The sequence below is a fragment of the Ammospiza caudacuta genome, chromosome 3, assembly GCF_027887145.1.
Source record: "Ammospiza caudacuta isolate bAmmCau1 chromosome 3, bAmmCau1.pri, whole genome shotgun sequence".
Classification (NCBI taxonomy): Eukaryota; Metazoa; Chordata; class Aves; order Passeriformes; family Passerellidae; genus Ammospiza; species Ammospiza caudacuta.
Window position 1 is genome coordinate 29,609,324 of NC_080595.1, and position 16,026 is coordinate 29,625,349.

Sequence of the window (16,026 nt, forward strand, 5' to 3'; positions counted from 1 at the left end):
TAGAATCACAAATCAAGACTTTGTTCAGTCTTGGTTCTGTGTAGAAAGAAGAACCACTTTGCAAATGTAGAGACAATCTTTGGTTACAATGGATGAACAACTCTCTCTGTAGGATGGAAGTTGTGCATTGTATCACGTAAGAAGCAGAAATAACTCCTTGTTTAGTTTTGGCTTTGTCATAGAGGTACAACAAGGAAAAGCTACTGCATGAATCTGCAGCAATAGTGCATTTCCCTGTGCTCTCACTTTGCCCAAAAAGTCAAGTATCCCAGTGAATGCCTTTTTGAAGAAAGGGATGTTACCTTAGGTTTGCTGTGTGTTGGAGACGTGTCCTTGGTAGGTTGCAGTTTACTAGCTAACCTGTGGATACACTGCTGCTCTTTTCTTTCCCTCTCCTTCTGTCTCTTTTGCAAAATCTTCCTATGTGTGGGACCCAGCTTTCAGTTCTGGGGCACAGTACTGGCAGTGGTGGTATTGTGCTGTCAGAGGGTGGGTCAGGGCACACCAGATTATAGCTCTTTCTCTTGATGCTCAGTCAATGAGTTGATTTGTTTGTTTGCTTATTTTAAAGCAGCTGTGATTTGATTATCAATGAAAGGTCAGAGTTCAGGTCTAGCTGGTTGTGAGGCAGAATAAACAGTGTTTTTCTGGTACTTGTCTGGCCAGAGTTTAGAAACTTGCAAAGGACTGGATGTTGCAGTGGATTTGTTTGTTTCAAACATTAGGATTCTGCTTGAGGAGCATTAGTGCTTTGCGACCAGCATTATTAAGTATGTATTTAATCATCAGGAAAACCAACATTTGGTGCCCACACTCTGTAAAATAACATGATAGGGTTCTTCAACTTTCTCTGGACTGCATCATTTCTTTTTCTTAATGATCTTATTTTCGAGTAGTGAGTTTAGTTCTTTAGCAGTGAATTGCTTATGATGGCTTTATCTATTTGGTCTTACCTTCTGAAGAAAATCCTGTAAACATGGTCAAATTAAATGCTTTATTAACCCAGGAATATTTAAGTTTTTCTCAAATAAAACCTATGCTGCTGTAGGGTGCAGGTGTCTTAGTAGCAAAAAAGTTTACTGAACTAACTTAGTCCTACTGAAATATTACACATTTACATAGTACGAAGCCTTAAGTAGCTCAAATAAAATGTTTCATACACCTTGTCATTTTGTTAAGCCTTTAATAGGAAGCATTCAGCTTTATTCTTGTGATGTAATTTACAATGAGCAATCTGGACAAGACATTTACACTTGTGTATTTTGAGCATTTTTGGCATTCAAATTGTTAGGAGCTGGATGTAATGGTTTGTTATCCCAAAGCTGTATCATGAATCTAAAAGTCTTTTCATACTGAGAGCAAACAAACTATGCAGCTTACTTGGAGAGGTAAGAGTCACTACTGTGCAAATTAGGTAGAAGTAGTGTCCCTTCTTTGTTGTGCCATATTTAGTGGTGGAGGCTATATCTTAAGGTCCTTTTGTGTTTTGGGACACCGAATACTGTATTCCTTACTTCTGAGAAGTGAGATAGTGTACATAGAATTTGTATAAATGCTATCATACTCTGAGGTAAAATGCTCTCAGCCCAAAATATCTATTTTGGAATCCACTGTATTGTAAGCAGCCTTCAGCTTAGTCATCCTGGTCTAAGGAATGCTCTCACATCCTCTGTAGAGTGGAATCTGGGAGGGCTCAAGGCTCTTGTTTCTGAGAAGCAGAATGCTCATCTTCCAGGGCTGCTTTTGTGAGTTTGCTGCTTTTAAAGGCCACTGGCCACAGAAGCACTGAGGCTGCTGAGCACGGGGTGCAAACACCTCGTGGTGCTCCTGGCTGGGGGATGTGCTGAAGGTGGGAGGCAGTGCATGGAGGGAGCTGTGTCCTGGCCACGTGCTTTGTGTCTGTGCCCTAAAACCTTGTGTGTTGAAGTAGAGCTGTTGTAAACAACTTTATGAATTTGCCCCAGGTGTGTTTAGTTTTACTCCCTGAAGTTCCTTGAGGTAGAACCAACTTTTTTACTGAAGCTTTTTTTACCTTCTGGGGAGGACTTTTGCCTTGTGGTTCAATACAATGATTTAAGATACTTTTTCAGAGTTCATTAGTGATTAAGTGGATGCTGCTTAAGGTGTAGTTACACAATACTTGGAACAAATGTGAATTGGCAGCAGCTCCCAGTTCAGCATTTCTGTTGCTGGTACTTGTCTGATCTGGCATTTGCTAAGCTGGTTTGGAGACCTCAAGTGACAGAAAATAATGGACTTTTTCTGGATTAGTTTTGTTCCTTGAACATTCCATCCTGTTGTGGTGCGTAAGAGGAGAGAATTCTGGGGAAAACTCAGGGCTTGCAGTAGTGTAGAGCTACAGGCATGGAACTTAGTGAACTCCTGCAGTTCTTCAAAAAGGGTAAAGTAGTCCCTTTGAACGATTTTGTGCCTATGACACTTGTTAGTAGTTGAAAAGCACTGCTGAGTGTTTGGAGGAGGTGAGCCATAATGAAATGTTGTCATAGCTCTGTTCCTCCTTCAGTGGCTTTAAAGTCAAAGTCAGCAGTAAGTCTCCTTTATCACTCAGCTCATCCAGAGTGCTGTTATCAGTTTAAAATCTTCACTGTCCCTACAAAACTTCTATTTCCCTCCTGTCCCAGAGAAAGCTGGCTGTTATCCAGAATTTTTCCTATGATAGTTCCTTCTACCAGTGTATTCTTAAGCCAATTCTGTAAGATGCAATGGTTTATAAGCTTAAATATGTAGTCCCTGATTCATGGAGGATTTTGGGTGTTTGCATCCTGTTCAAAACAATGTGTAGATGCTGTTGTTGATCCACTTATCTGAATTGTTGGTTATTCACTACTTTTACATTTTAAGGTGAATTTCTAGTTAATTTTATAGAAACTATTTTTAAAGAAATGTAATGGTTTGTATTACAGAGGATCTGAAATACTTTTGCAGTTGAAGCTTACTGCTTTTGCTTTAAACTCTTGTGCATTTTTACATCTAAGGAAGCAGAATAAAGAGCTCACAAATTACACATGCTGCGCATGGTGGGTTTAAATCATGTCAAACACTCAAGGAGTGTACTCTGTCATCTGAGTAGGTGAATAAAATTAAGACAGCACAGTGATGCTGGCAGGCATGCAAAAGCTATTCCTTCTGTTACTGAATTTAGGGACTTGAATGGCAGGTAATAGGCTGATGACTTTTTAAGTGCTTGTCAGTGTTGGTGAGGGAAATAGAGAAAAATATTAATCTGATTCTTTGTTAGCATAAATCTTGAATATGGTGTTTAGAGAGTTTGCTGAAAGGTCTTTGCATATCCAGGCATGGCTTTAGTTCAAACACTTCTATTTAGGAAAAAGTTGTATTCATGAAAAAATTAATGTACAAATCTGTTGTATGCCATCTGGAGTAGCTAACTACTTCCTTTGTTTCTTTCTAGGAAATACCAAAATAAAGCAGATGTTGTGTCCTGTACTGTTATCTCAAGGTTTTGCAAGTCATTCTGTTACATGCTTCTTGGCAGCAGGAATGTAAACTAATTCTTTCAGCACTGAACTAGAACCTTGACAAGGTTAAAATTACAGGTAAGAAGGAATTCTGCCACTTGGAAATTTATGGGAATATATTATTCCTTTGACTGTGTTTTTAATTTGCAGTTTGTAATTGACCACGGATTTAATGGAAATTTGAGATTGGGTAAAATGATGTTTTTTCTACTTTAAATGTATTTGAATTTTGCTTACTGTTATTTTTTAATAGGGAGGAAATACAATTTCAAGTACAGCTTCTTTCTGTTACAATACAAAGCAGTGTTAATAAATGGGGGATAGGGAATTGTAATTTTTCACCACCTAAAATGTCTACTGACCAGATTTTAGAGAAATGATGTTCTCACACTGAAGACTGTATAGTGTCAGTAAAAGTCATGAAGTGTTTTGCCCACTATGTGTTGAGATCAGTTTACTGTCTGCATGTGGCTTTTTTCCCTACAAGGTCTGTATTTCCTTAAATGCACTAACAGCAGCAGTGCTACTTAAATTACCTGTTTTAATCAGTTACAGAAAATCTCTAAATTTCCCTTACAAGGTTCCTGAGCTTCAGCTTTTGAACCACCTTTTCAAGGGTAAAGGTTGATGGCTTTTTCCAGGTCAATGAAAATGTTTTGGCTGCTGGTTTTGTGTCATTAACTTTATCTGACGATGACTGAGAACTCTTGTCACACTCTGTCACCTTCTTCTGAACTCATGTAGAGGGAACTAAGAGTCAATATTCTTTGAATCCTTTTGAAAAAAAGGATAAATACAGTGCTGTAAGACCATAGTAATGGGAAAAATCCCATATCACCACAAATACCTGTGATAGAGATTGCATATTTTGGGTTGTATGTTTCTGAAAGGTTTAGATCTGTTTTTAAACTGGGACCATTTGTTTTGAAGACTATCCTTGAAATGGGTTTATTGCATGCGTCTGTCTTCAGGATTATGATCAAATGAAGGTTTTGGAGTCTTGATTACACATTTCAGTATCTTTGACAGGAAGAGTTGTCTCTTTTCAGTAGTGGCAGGCAGGAGTCTGGACTGTTGGTCTGAAGCAGTCCTGTCTGTCTTACTCTGAAGTTCAATAATGGATAGGTTGTAAATCAGCGACAGGTTTGTGCCAAGGAAGTGGTGTTGGTTTTTCTGCTGCTAAAATGAGAGGGAGGTTGCAATGTGGTTTGTTTTGAGGGTTTTTGTTAGTGTTGTGTTGATTGAATGCTTGTACTTATTTTGCAGTGATGTAACATGTTGAAAAAAGGCACAACCTTTTATACTGACTATATTTGAATGGACCTTTAGCACTCATCCAGCCCAACCCTTGTGTCTGGCTTCCTCAGATTTTTGTGTGAATCAAGAAACCAGCCCTCAATTCTGTAAATAAAGGTGTATTGTTTTACTGTGGTTTTGCAGACCTGCTGCAGAACACTTATTCTGGTGTTTCAGACCTGTTTAGGAATAATTCACAGGTGATATGAAGAAGTGATTATTTGCTGCCCTATTCTCACAAAAGTGTGTCTGAAATTTTTTGTGAACAGACTTTGAAAAAGGTGAGAAAATTTGCCTTAAATGCCTCAATTTAAAGCAGGGGAGAACTCACTCCCAGTGACATAAAGTGTCATGCTAATGGCAGATTTATACATGTAAAATTCTTCAGTTTTAATACCATTAGTGTAGTGGATAAATTTTGGTTCTTTTTCTTGAAAATGTGAGGTGCTGTTTCTGTAGTAAAAGCTGGCTGTTGTTTGTTAGATTGATGATTGAAAAGGAGCAAACTAAATTTAACTCAAAGTACTTGGTCCTTTATTGAATTTAGAGAACTAAAACAGCAATTCTGCATAGAAATAATTAAAAACTTTATTTGTGAAGTATCACTTTTATGCTAGGCTAAGTCTTTGTATTTTCCAAGGGCCACCTGTGCATCTGTTTTGAACAGCCCATAAAGAAGTGAGAACGTGCTTATTGGCTACAGGAAATATGAGCAGGTATGGGCAAGGAATTTGACCAATTATCGCAGGATATGAGTCTTGTCATAGTGTGGTCAGTAGGGATAGGCAGCAGTACAGTGCAGACTTCCACGTGGTATATTAAAGGCACAGAGAGTTGCAGGGTTTGAGTTAAGGACAAAATGTGATTTCAAGGATGATAAGCTTGCACAGGCAATATCTGAATTAACCAGGTAGGCCTCTTTCACTGCAGTGCCAGTGCACCAAATTTCTGTTCCAAGAAAATGGTACAAGAGCATGAATGCTGACTTAGGCTGTGCTGTCTTTACTTCTAAAGACTTTAGCTTCCATCCTGTTCCTGGGCAGATGCTGGCAGCAGGAGTCTGCTTTGCCCTGTCTGGGCCCAGCCTTGTGTTTGCTGAACCAGCCTGGATATTTGCCTATTGTTGTGTGTTACTTTCTGTGTAGCTACTCTGTACCTCAGATAAACCATTTGCAGGTAACAAATGGGATTCATTTCCCAGTCTCCATAGTGTTTGCAGGAAGCCTTGGTAAAGAAAAGCTGAATATGTAACCTGAAAACCTAAGATGAGTGACATTAAGACATTGACAAGAGTAGTCTCTTACTGAGAATGACCCTGCATACTTCTTCAGTTAAGTGCCCAGCAGTAGTGCTAACCTGAGCTAAGGGCTGCTGATAATCAGAAGTCATACTGGCACACATGGAATTCTGTGTAGCTAAGAAAAGCGCTGCATGTCTTTTAAAGTTTTCATTTGGCCACAGAACTGCGTGAAGTTGATTTCTGCAACTTGAATAAAAAGGAAGCTGCAATATAAAGGGTCTGTGACTAAAAAATACAGCAACCTGGGCACTGATGGTCTTGTACTAAGTGCAGTAATTAGAAAGCTAGATGCTGAGTCCACTTTCAATATTTCTGTGAAGTTCACCTTGACTATCTGAGGTATGATCTCTAACTTTGTAGCTGTTGAGCTGCATTCCAGGAAAATAAGAAGCCTCAGTATAAAGTCTGCAATATGCCCATGGGAGACAGATGGTTGCCACACAAGCTGAGCTGAAAAATCTGTAGTTAAGTAGCATCATCCATATTTTAGTAAAGTGCAAGAAAGCAGACTATAAAACTAATCTCTGAAAGGACCACAAGCATGTTTTTCTTGTGGTAACATAGCTAGAAAGGTTATAGCCCTTAACCTAGCTCCTGGTGCTCCTTTCCATTTCTTTGTCTTTTCTGTTGAAGGTTACAGCCCCCTTGGTTCTGCTGACTAAGCTGCTGGCTTCCAAACCCACTGCAGTCAGAGTCGCGAAGTTTCAAAATACTAAAGCTAACTTTGCACTTCTTCAGTGAAACAGTTCAAAGAGTAAGGGCAAAAACACCTCAGCCAGCAGTTCTGAAAGAAAAGAAATTGCTGGCACAATGTAGAAGTGATGAGTAGCTGAGGCAGAGCAGAAGCGTTCATGTTTTCAGGTACTGCTACTGACATTGAAAATAGGTGTGAATATAGAGCATTAAATTATGCCTGTGATTGTTTTGTGCCTCCAGACCAATTTGAAATAGCTGAAGTTCATTCTGAAATCTTCATCTCCTTTGTAACTTGCTGGTTTAAAAGTACTGTGGTGTGGGAACGTGGTGTTTTGTTTATCTTTGTTATTTGTTCTTTTCCCCAACTGCTGTAACAATGTTGTGCTGAATCTAATTTAAAAATTACAGTTGTAGTTCCTAGGCATGTATGCTACCTGGTAGTAGGGATGGCTTGCAAAATGTTTTTCAATTACTGGTTTAGAAGTCTCTTTGGCTTCTTTCTTGACATCCTGGCAGGAAAAATTTTTGGTAGGAAGCTCAGTATTGGCATTTTATGTTGATACTTATTTTCTTTCTGTCAATATCTCTGGTCAGCTGACATACTTCCTAAAGCCAACACCCATGGCCACAGATTACCTAAAACCAAACTCAAATCCTCCAAATAAAACCCAGGAATGGTAATAACTCTTCTTCTGTGTAGTTTATTTTTAAATGAAAATAAAATATTCAGATCTTATTCTTAGTTTGCAGTAATTTGTTTGGCAGTATTTGTGGCTACATAGTTAGAGTAGCTGTTACAGCCAATCTCCAATAACTATTGGCCTAATATAAATTCATGTAGTGCAAGTATTTTTAAGGTCAATAAGTTAGAAGCAAGACCAAGTTTTCTGGGATCAAAAATTAAAACTATCTGCAGTGTGTGTGGACAGATGTACTGTGTAAAGTCTATATGTGCGCATAACACACTAGAGAGAGACTGCAGGGTGGATACAGAGGAGCTTTCTACCAGGACTAAACTTTGATTTTATTTTTTTTTTAACTTAAACCAGAGAAATTATTTCCTGCACTTTCTATAAATTTTGAAATTGTTTGTCATGGATACTTGGATTATTTATTTGTCATTTACGTCTTTAATATCTAGTGCAGCATTTTTTCTTTTGAAATGTCATTCTTTTTTTATAGTGGAACACGTGTGCTTTGTAACAGGAAACTCTGGCACTGTTTCTTTTCCACAGCACTGACTTATTAGAAATGACTAGCCTGTTGAGTGAATCCTTCTGAGGAAGAGACATTTTACAGTACACTTTTATGACCTAAGCCCAAAAGATTTATGTTGGACCATTCTCATATTATGAAAAGATACAGTATTGCCTTTGGGACTGTTAGCCATCAAGGTGGTATTAGTTTAGTTCTGATGTTTTTTATGAAACTGACATGCGATAGGAAAATTATTTTATAATATCTACAAAAACTTTGATTATGGCTTTTAGACCTTTGTAATCTAATTATGTGGTGGTTGCTGTCATGGTTTAACCCTAGCCAGCAACTAAGCACTGCACAGCTGCTTGTTCACTCCACCTCCTCCCTCCCCAGTGGGATGGGAAAGAGAATCATAAAAACCAGAAAATTCATGGGTTGAGACACAGGCTTCTTAATGGGTCAGGGAAGGAAGAAAAAGAATTAAAATATGCAAAACGAGTGATTCACAGTGCAATTGCCTACCATTTGCCAACCAGTGTCAGCAGTAGGCCCTGGCCAGCTTTGTCCCCAGTTTATACATTGGGCACAAGAGTATCTCTGGCCACTTTGGGCCAGCTGTCATGGCTGCATCTCCTCCCAGCTACTTGTGCCACTCTGGCCTTCTCCTCTGGCAGGATATGAGAAGCAAGAAAGTCCTTGACTAATACAAACACCTACACAGCACACTGATATTTTTAGTTGTTGCTATCAACTTTATTCTCATACTGTATCCAAACCACAACTCTACACCAGCTATGAAGAAGACAGTTAATTAACTCTATCCCACCTGAAAGCAGGGCTATATCCATTTGCATGCTACCAGGTCCCACACCTTCTAATACACCCAAGTAATCACTATCACCTTTCCTGTATTTTGATATGTACCCAGAGATACCATTCCCATACTGTGTGGGCCATCCCTTCAGTATGTTTGTTGAGTTTTAGTCCATGACTTTTGCCTTTGTCTGTTGTAGTAGTCCTTCAGGGCAGGAGAGAATGTGTGGAGTGTTGGATTGTTTTATGCTGAAGCCAGCACTAGTTCCATCACTGCTATGCATGTCTGGTTCTATCCTCAAAATTCCATTCTTGATTAGACTGGGTAATGCTGTTACAATACCCTTGATATGGCATCCAACAACAGTTGGAAGTGATGACCTACAGTGTTTTATAGCAGACAACATAATACAGTTCAGATCATTTGCTGTTCTCACCCAGAATCAAATGCCCTGGAGGTACCCATAAGACTTCCCCATCCCTCCGTGTTACCCACCAAGTGCACCCAGTTCCTTGAGCAAATGCAATCCTGTGGATGATTGCTGGGTCTCCTGTTCAGGTTCTTTACCTTTTTAATTCTATGGCAAAACCAGTTCACAGAAGGATTTGAACTACTTTTCCCTCTCTCAGCAACTTCTGTTATTGTATTGCCTCACACAATATTGCCATCAATGTACTAAGAGCTTTGCTTTGTTTCAGTACTGTTAATATCAGTCCATGGCTAATAGTAGGTCTGTGTTTCCACCCCTGGAATTCCAGGTGTGCTGGATGCACCTGCACTCTGTTACCAGTGACTTGAGAAAACTGCACTAGCAGTATCAATTGTGGCATACTGCTTGTCTGCCTCTGACTCCAGTTTGTATTGAAGTTCCAGCAGGTCTGGCACTGCTGGACTCAGAGATGGCATGGCTTTGGCCAGGCCATGACAGTGTACTGTTAGTCTGCACTGGCCATATAGGACTGTTAGAGGGTGAGTGATTCCTGCTGATCACTTCTTGGCTCTCCATATGGCAAATCAACTTACGGATGGTGTCAGGGTGTCTTGGTTGGTGGGATTCCGTGTCCAGTGCACCGTTGTGATGGCAGCTGTTGTTCTTTGACCGCACCAGAAGTGTCCTCCAGGAGATGGAGTGAGGTAGATAGCTGTTTCATTTCTACTGTCTCCAAGGCAGCTATAGCAAAAGCCCAGCAGTACCTTTTGAGTCCTTGGCAGCGCACCCTTGTGAGGCAGTCTAAGCAAAGGATGTTGTAGAGCCTCAGTGCCAGGCACAATGGAGTGCCTTTGCCACTCATTCCCTGTCAGGCTCACTTTCACCTCCAACAGAGTTAGCTGTTGGGATTGCCCTGCCACTCCAGAAACAGAGATGGTGCCTGCCCCTGTGCAGCAGTGTTTGCTGGAGCCTTTGACTCCTGTGGCTCTGCTGTGCAAGGTTGTCCAATCCACACAGTCCACTAAACCCAGCTGTTTGTTTCCTCCACCTGGCTGGAGGCAGGCCCCTCCAGTCCTGGCTGTAGTATTCAGTTCTGGGCCCCTCAGTTTGGAAAGGACGGTGAGACGCTTGAGCGTGTCCAGAGGAGGGCAGCAAGGCTGGTGAGGGGCTTGGAGCACAAACCCTGTGAGGAACAACTGAGGGAGCTGGGGTTGTTTGGCCTGGAGAAAAGGAGACTCAGAGGTGACCTTATCACTCTCTAAAACTTCTTGAAGGGAGGTTGTAGTCAGGTGGGCGTTGGTCTCTTTCACCAGGCAGCAACTCAGAATGAAAGGACACAGCCTTAAGCTGCACCAAAGGAAATCTAGATTGGATATTAGGAAAAAGATTTTTACAGAAAGGGTGATCATGTACTGGAATGGTCTGCCTGGGAAGGTGGTAGAGTCACCATCCCAGGATGTGTTTAAAATAAGACTGGATGCAGCACTCGGTGTTAGGGGCTGGGGTAGACTTGATTATCTTAAAGGTCTCTTCCAACCTAGTGTTTGGTGTGATTCTGTGTGTTCACTATTTATTCACTTCTTGTAAATGTGAATCAGAGTCCCTTGAAGATGAGGAGTAAGAGTAGCCCCTCTACTCTGTCTGGGGAGCTGCCCACTAGAGACAGGAGCAGCAATGTCCTGCAATAACACTCTCTTGTCGTTTTCCTTGCTATTTCCCCACTCATGCCTTTAGGGTCAAGGTAGATTTTTCCATTCCACTTCCTCATGTCCTCTCTGTGGTCACACAGGGTGGCCTGTGCTGTTTATGCTTATTTCTAATAGTTGGGACACTGGTCCATACAGGTGGGGAATGCATAAGCCTTCCTTGTCCACAGCCAGGATACAGGCTGTAGTGAGGAAGAGGCATTTTGTTTGTATTATGGGAGTTGGCCAATTTGTCCACCATTTGTCCCTCTCAATCTTTCCAGGTCATTACTGCCAATGAGTTGGTGTATGACAGTGGTGCATTCCATTCCACCACATGGGTTGTGTACACTTGTCTTCATCTGGGTCTTTGGATAACTGCTTGTTGTTATCATCCACATCATCATAAATCCACATCATCATAAATCTCCTCCAGTGTGGCTAATTGCCTCAAATACTGGATGCCTCTGTCCATGACAGTCAACTTGCCTGGGTGGCATAACATGTTCCTTGAAGGAATACCTTTCCTTCATACCTGGAGTCACATCCAGAGGCTGAGGACTTGTGCCCCTTTTCCAGTTCATTGGTTAATGCCCACCTCTGTAGAATGGGATGCCAGCTGTTTGGCTTCTCTGTCCTCTAGTTCCAGGTTACTGGGCCTGTTATTCCAGCATTGGAGCAACCAGGTGATGCGCTTGCCTGGATGATGATTGGAATCTTTTTGCAGATGTCACAGCTCACTCAAGGATAGGGATCAGATGATTAACTATATCTTTTATTTGTTCTGCCTCTTTCCCCACCTCTTCTTATTATAGCCCTGCTGCTTCATCCCTCACTAAATGAGCTCCCCTTTGCATATCTCTCTCCTTATGTATAGCAGGGGCTGATACAGGCACGGGTTGGTGCTTTGGTTCAGCCGCAGTGCCTGTCTCTGGGTTTGGAGTAGCCCCTGTGCCCATCATTTTCTCATCACATACAGAGGCCTTTTTTTCCCTCAGGGGTACTGTACAGTCCTGAGCATGGCTCAATAGGCCTGGGCCAGGCTGCAGCGTGTTGCTGTGGGTTTTGCATCTCTGGAATTTCCAAGGTGGCAGCATAGTTTCTCCCAATATTTAACTAGTCTTTCCAAATTTTGCATTTGTTCAGGGCTGAAGTTCCAAAGCACTGGAGGTGACCACTGTCCTAGGCACTTGCCCGTACTATCCCCCACACCCTGGCACTTACCACTATCCAGCCTCAGGGCAGATCCCTGTGGGAGGTATTCTGGAATGATTGTTGATCCTAAAACAAGACCTTGAACGCATTCAGAAAACACAGCAATAGGAATGCTGGTTTGAACATCCCAAGGGTATTAAAAATTCCCAAGTGCTGTTTTAATTGGCCTAGAGGAGAAAGGGAAGATTAAGGGAGGTAAATATCAGTCTCCCTCATGGATTTGGTCTCTGTGAAGAGGTAAAAGTTGTAATTATTAGTAGTTTCCTATAGATGGCTCCCAAAGTATGGAGATGTGGGCAGTGCTGAGTACAAAGACCAGATCAGTTTCATGAGCAGCAATTCTGTCATATTATGAGACCGTGTTACAGAGTGCAACAACATAACCTTAGCCCTGTTCCCATGGGTGACAAACAGCTCAGGGGGCAATATATACAAATAAAGTATTTTATAATTCAACATTGCAAACAAGGACACCACACCAACTTGGGGAACAAATACATCACCACTGTGACAGTGATTAATATAATGAGTATATTAATATATAATATAATAAGAAATTTCTTCTGATACGTTCTAGTCAGATTTGTCATTATCTCAACCTGTCGTGCCCTGTGTTGGGCACCAGAAATATCTGTCATGGTTTAACCCCATCCAGCAACTGTGTGCCACACAGCTGCTCACTCACTACCCTGACCCAGTCAGATGGAGGAGAGAATCAGAAGAATAAAAGTGAGAAAACTTATGGGTTCTGATAAAGACAGTTTAAAGGGATAGAAAAGGAAGAAAATCATAATAATGAAAGAATTAAAAAGAAATGAGGCACAATGCAGTTGCTTATCACTCGCTGACCAATGCCCAGCCAGTTCCCAAGTGGTAGCCCTGGCCAGCTTTCCTCCCAGTTTATATATTAAGCATGATGTCATATAGTATGGAGTATCCCTTTGGCTAGTTTGGGCCAGCTGTCCTGGCTGTGTCCCTCGCAACTTCTTGTGCCCCTCCCACCTCCTGGCAGAGTATGAGAGCTGTCAAATCCTTGACTTAGTATAGCTAACAGTACTTAGCAACAGCTAAAAGCCTCAGTGAGTTATCAGCCTTACTCTCATAACTGTATCCAAGTCACAACTATGAGCCAGCTACTAGGAAGACAATTAACTCTATCCCAGCTCAAGTCAGGACAGCTCTGGCCTTTATGACAGTCATTAAATAAATATTTCTGCCTGCTAAGTATAAATCTAAATTGAGAGGAGCATGCTTTTCCTGAAAGTAGCTGCCTATTTCCCCTTTATGATATAATACAAAATAATGAATATCTATACCTGAGCAAGAACTATTTGTAAGTTTTTAAGTAGATCTTTGGAGAAAATCTGCAGTTGGGGTTGTTTGTCTTTCAAATGCAAACACAAGCTTGTGCACAGCTAAATTTAAGGCGCTTTCCTGTATGGCTGCTCTAATACCGAAGCGTCTTCGCTGTGTAGCTGGGGCAGAAAGGATATTGGTCATGAATTTTTCTTACATGTCAGAGGACATGACTTTTGCCTTCATTCCTCTATACCTCAAAAGGATAGATGTTTTTGGTTTCCTGAGTCTGAATTGTTGCCTGCGTTGCCTGTATATGAGATAAGGACCTCAAGTAAGATTTCACTCTGGTAGAAGACATTAGAGAAAAATACCGGTTGGAACTTCGGAGAAGTAAGCCTTGGGTTGGATTTTTGCTCTGGAATGTCAGCTTTTGTTGGAGACTTGTTGCCCTGAACTCTCTTGGAAGTGACTTCACTATTGATCTAAGACCAGAGATGAACAATATGCCCTGAAGAGATAGTTGGAGTCTCTGCTTTGGTAGTGTATTGCTCAGATTCAACTTCTTCTTTGCCAGAGAGGGGCAAAGGCCAGTAATTTCTTCCTATGAAGTAATTTTTCCTCTGTAAAGGCATTCCAAAAGCCTTTGAGCCTTGGTGATTATTGGTCCTGCCCGGCAGTAGATTTTTTAAAAAATTGATTATTATTGCTTTCTTTTTTTTCCAACCTTTGGGTTGGAAAGACTACAAGGAGAAGAGAATTCCAGGATTTGGTCTGAGTAATATATGGTATTTTAAAGAATGGTCTGTGAAGCATGGGCAAGAACTAAGGCTTTCTCCATTTTCAAGAAAATTTTGGGAATTGCAATAGACATGGTCTTCCTGATTTTGAAAGTTTCAATTAATAATTTCATGTGGGATAAATATTTTCACCACAAGGAAATTAATGTTTTCTCAAACTAATCTGTTATTCAATTAAATTTCATACAAAAATGAGGTCTTTGGAAAATAAATCTAAAGACTGAAGGGTTCTGAATTTTTGAGTTTATGCTGATTATACTGGTTTGCAGGTGGGTGCTTCATCAGTTCTGCTGACTATGTTTTATCTTGAGACTGCATCTTTCTCCACAAAGGATGTTTAGGGCTGCTTAATGCCTTAACTCCCTCAAGAAATGTTGAGATGGTTTGACTAAGAGGAAGTACAGTGAAGTATTAGTTAAGTACAGTGGAAGTAGTGGAAGGCTATACGTGCTTAAAATACGTGATAGGAGTGAGTGGTTGGTTAGCCCAAGGGCAGGCCTTAGCAGTAGATGGATCCTGGTAGGCTGGACCAGCGTTGTGATGTAACCACAGGAGGTATAATCCAGTACCTGGATGTTCTGGTTTGAAAGCAAAACCAGTAAGAGACTCCAAGTCAAATATAATTGATTAGGAAAAGGGAAAAGAAAACCAAAATACACACAATAGTACAAAAGAAAAAACCACTGAGTCAGAATACAACCTGACGCCCTGTTGGTCAGGGTGTTGGTAGCAGTGCAGTTGGATTGGTGGCTGCAGTCCTCCTGGAGTGGCAAATGTGATTCTGTTGGAGCAGTTATCCTGTAGAGAGGGTGTAGTCTTCCTCTGAAGATCCAGTGGAAAAGATATCTGTTCTTCTGGGAATCCAGTGGAAAGACTGACTGTTCTGCCCCAAATCCTAGGTTATATCCAGGTGGGGATACTTACATCCTCCCCCCTGGGCGGAGCATCTCACAATTGGCTGTTATCATTCTGTGAGTCATGTGGTGAGTCCATTAAACAGAAATGGCTTCTGGAGGGAGTTATCTTGGAGTCATGGGGAAAGGCATTGATGGGCCCATTAACAGCAGATAAGGAAGATGGGCCCCTCCTGGTTTTCAGCAGCTCTTGAGGATGGGAGTAGAATATATCTTAATATTGTAACCTAGGACACTGGAATAAAGTCGCCTTGTCCCTCTCTACAACCTGGCTGATGACTTTTGGGGAATGAGCTTTGCCAAAGAGAGCCCAGGGGTGGGTCCTGATGGAGAACCAGGACAAATGTGTTGAACAGTAGAGAGCAGTGTGTCTGAAGGGGGGAAAAGTTGGCACCTGTCAGAAAAGGTGTATCAGCATTCTGGGAGAAGTGATGGTTTTCCTCTGTTAGGAGCTCGCAAGGCTGCATTGGGAATGCAGTGTGGGCTGCTCACCTCCAAGAAAGGCACAGACATGGAGAAGCATTCTGTTACTGAGGGGCCAGAGCCTGTGTTGTGTGAGGAGGGGGAGATAGGAGTTTATTCTGTGTGGAGGAGGAAAGGCCAAACTGTCTTCCAGCAACTTCTCTGAAGTTCCAACCTCACGGGAGGGATAGAGAAGGTAATGCTGTGTTCCTCCTGGAGATGTGTGGTGAAAGCCTGTCAGGCAAAGGACACAAGTTGATTCCCAGACTTACTGATAGATAGTCAATCTCTCCATCCTTTATTTGCAATATTAAATGGGATATTTAGAATATTAAGATCATAATCTTGAGTAGTGGGGTTTTCTTATTTTCCATTTTTTTTTAAGTTGTAAAAAAGTGAACCTACTTATGAAGCAAGT

The 16,026-nt window shown here is 41.3% G+C and overlaps 1 protein-coding gene across 3 annotated transcripts in view; it reads left to right on the forward strand.

Moving 5' to 3' along the window:
- The window catches only part of PPM1B (protein phosphatase, Mg2+/Mn2+ dependent 1B), a 61,263-nt gene that overhangs the window by 21,322 nt on the left and 23,915 nt on the right, over nucleotides 1-16,026 (forward strand). For all 3 annotated transcript variants that reach the window (XM_058801129.1, XM_058801128.1, XM_058801130.1), the window contains exon 2: nucleotides 3,434-3,578. The gene's annotated coding sequence lies outside the window, so the exon portion shown is untranslated. The remainder of the gene's footprint in view (nucleotides 1-3,433; nucleotides 3,579-16,026) is intronic.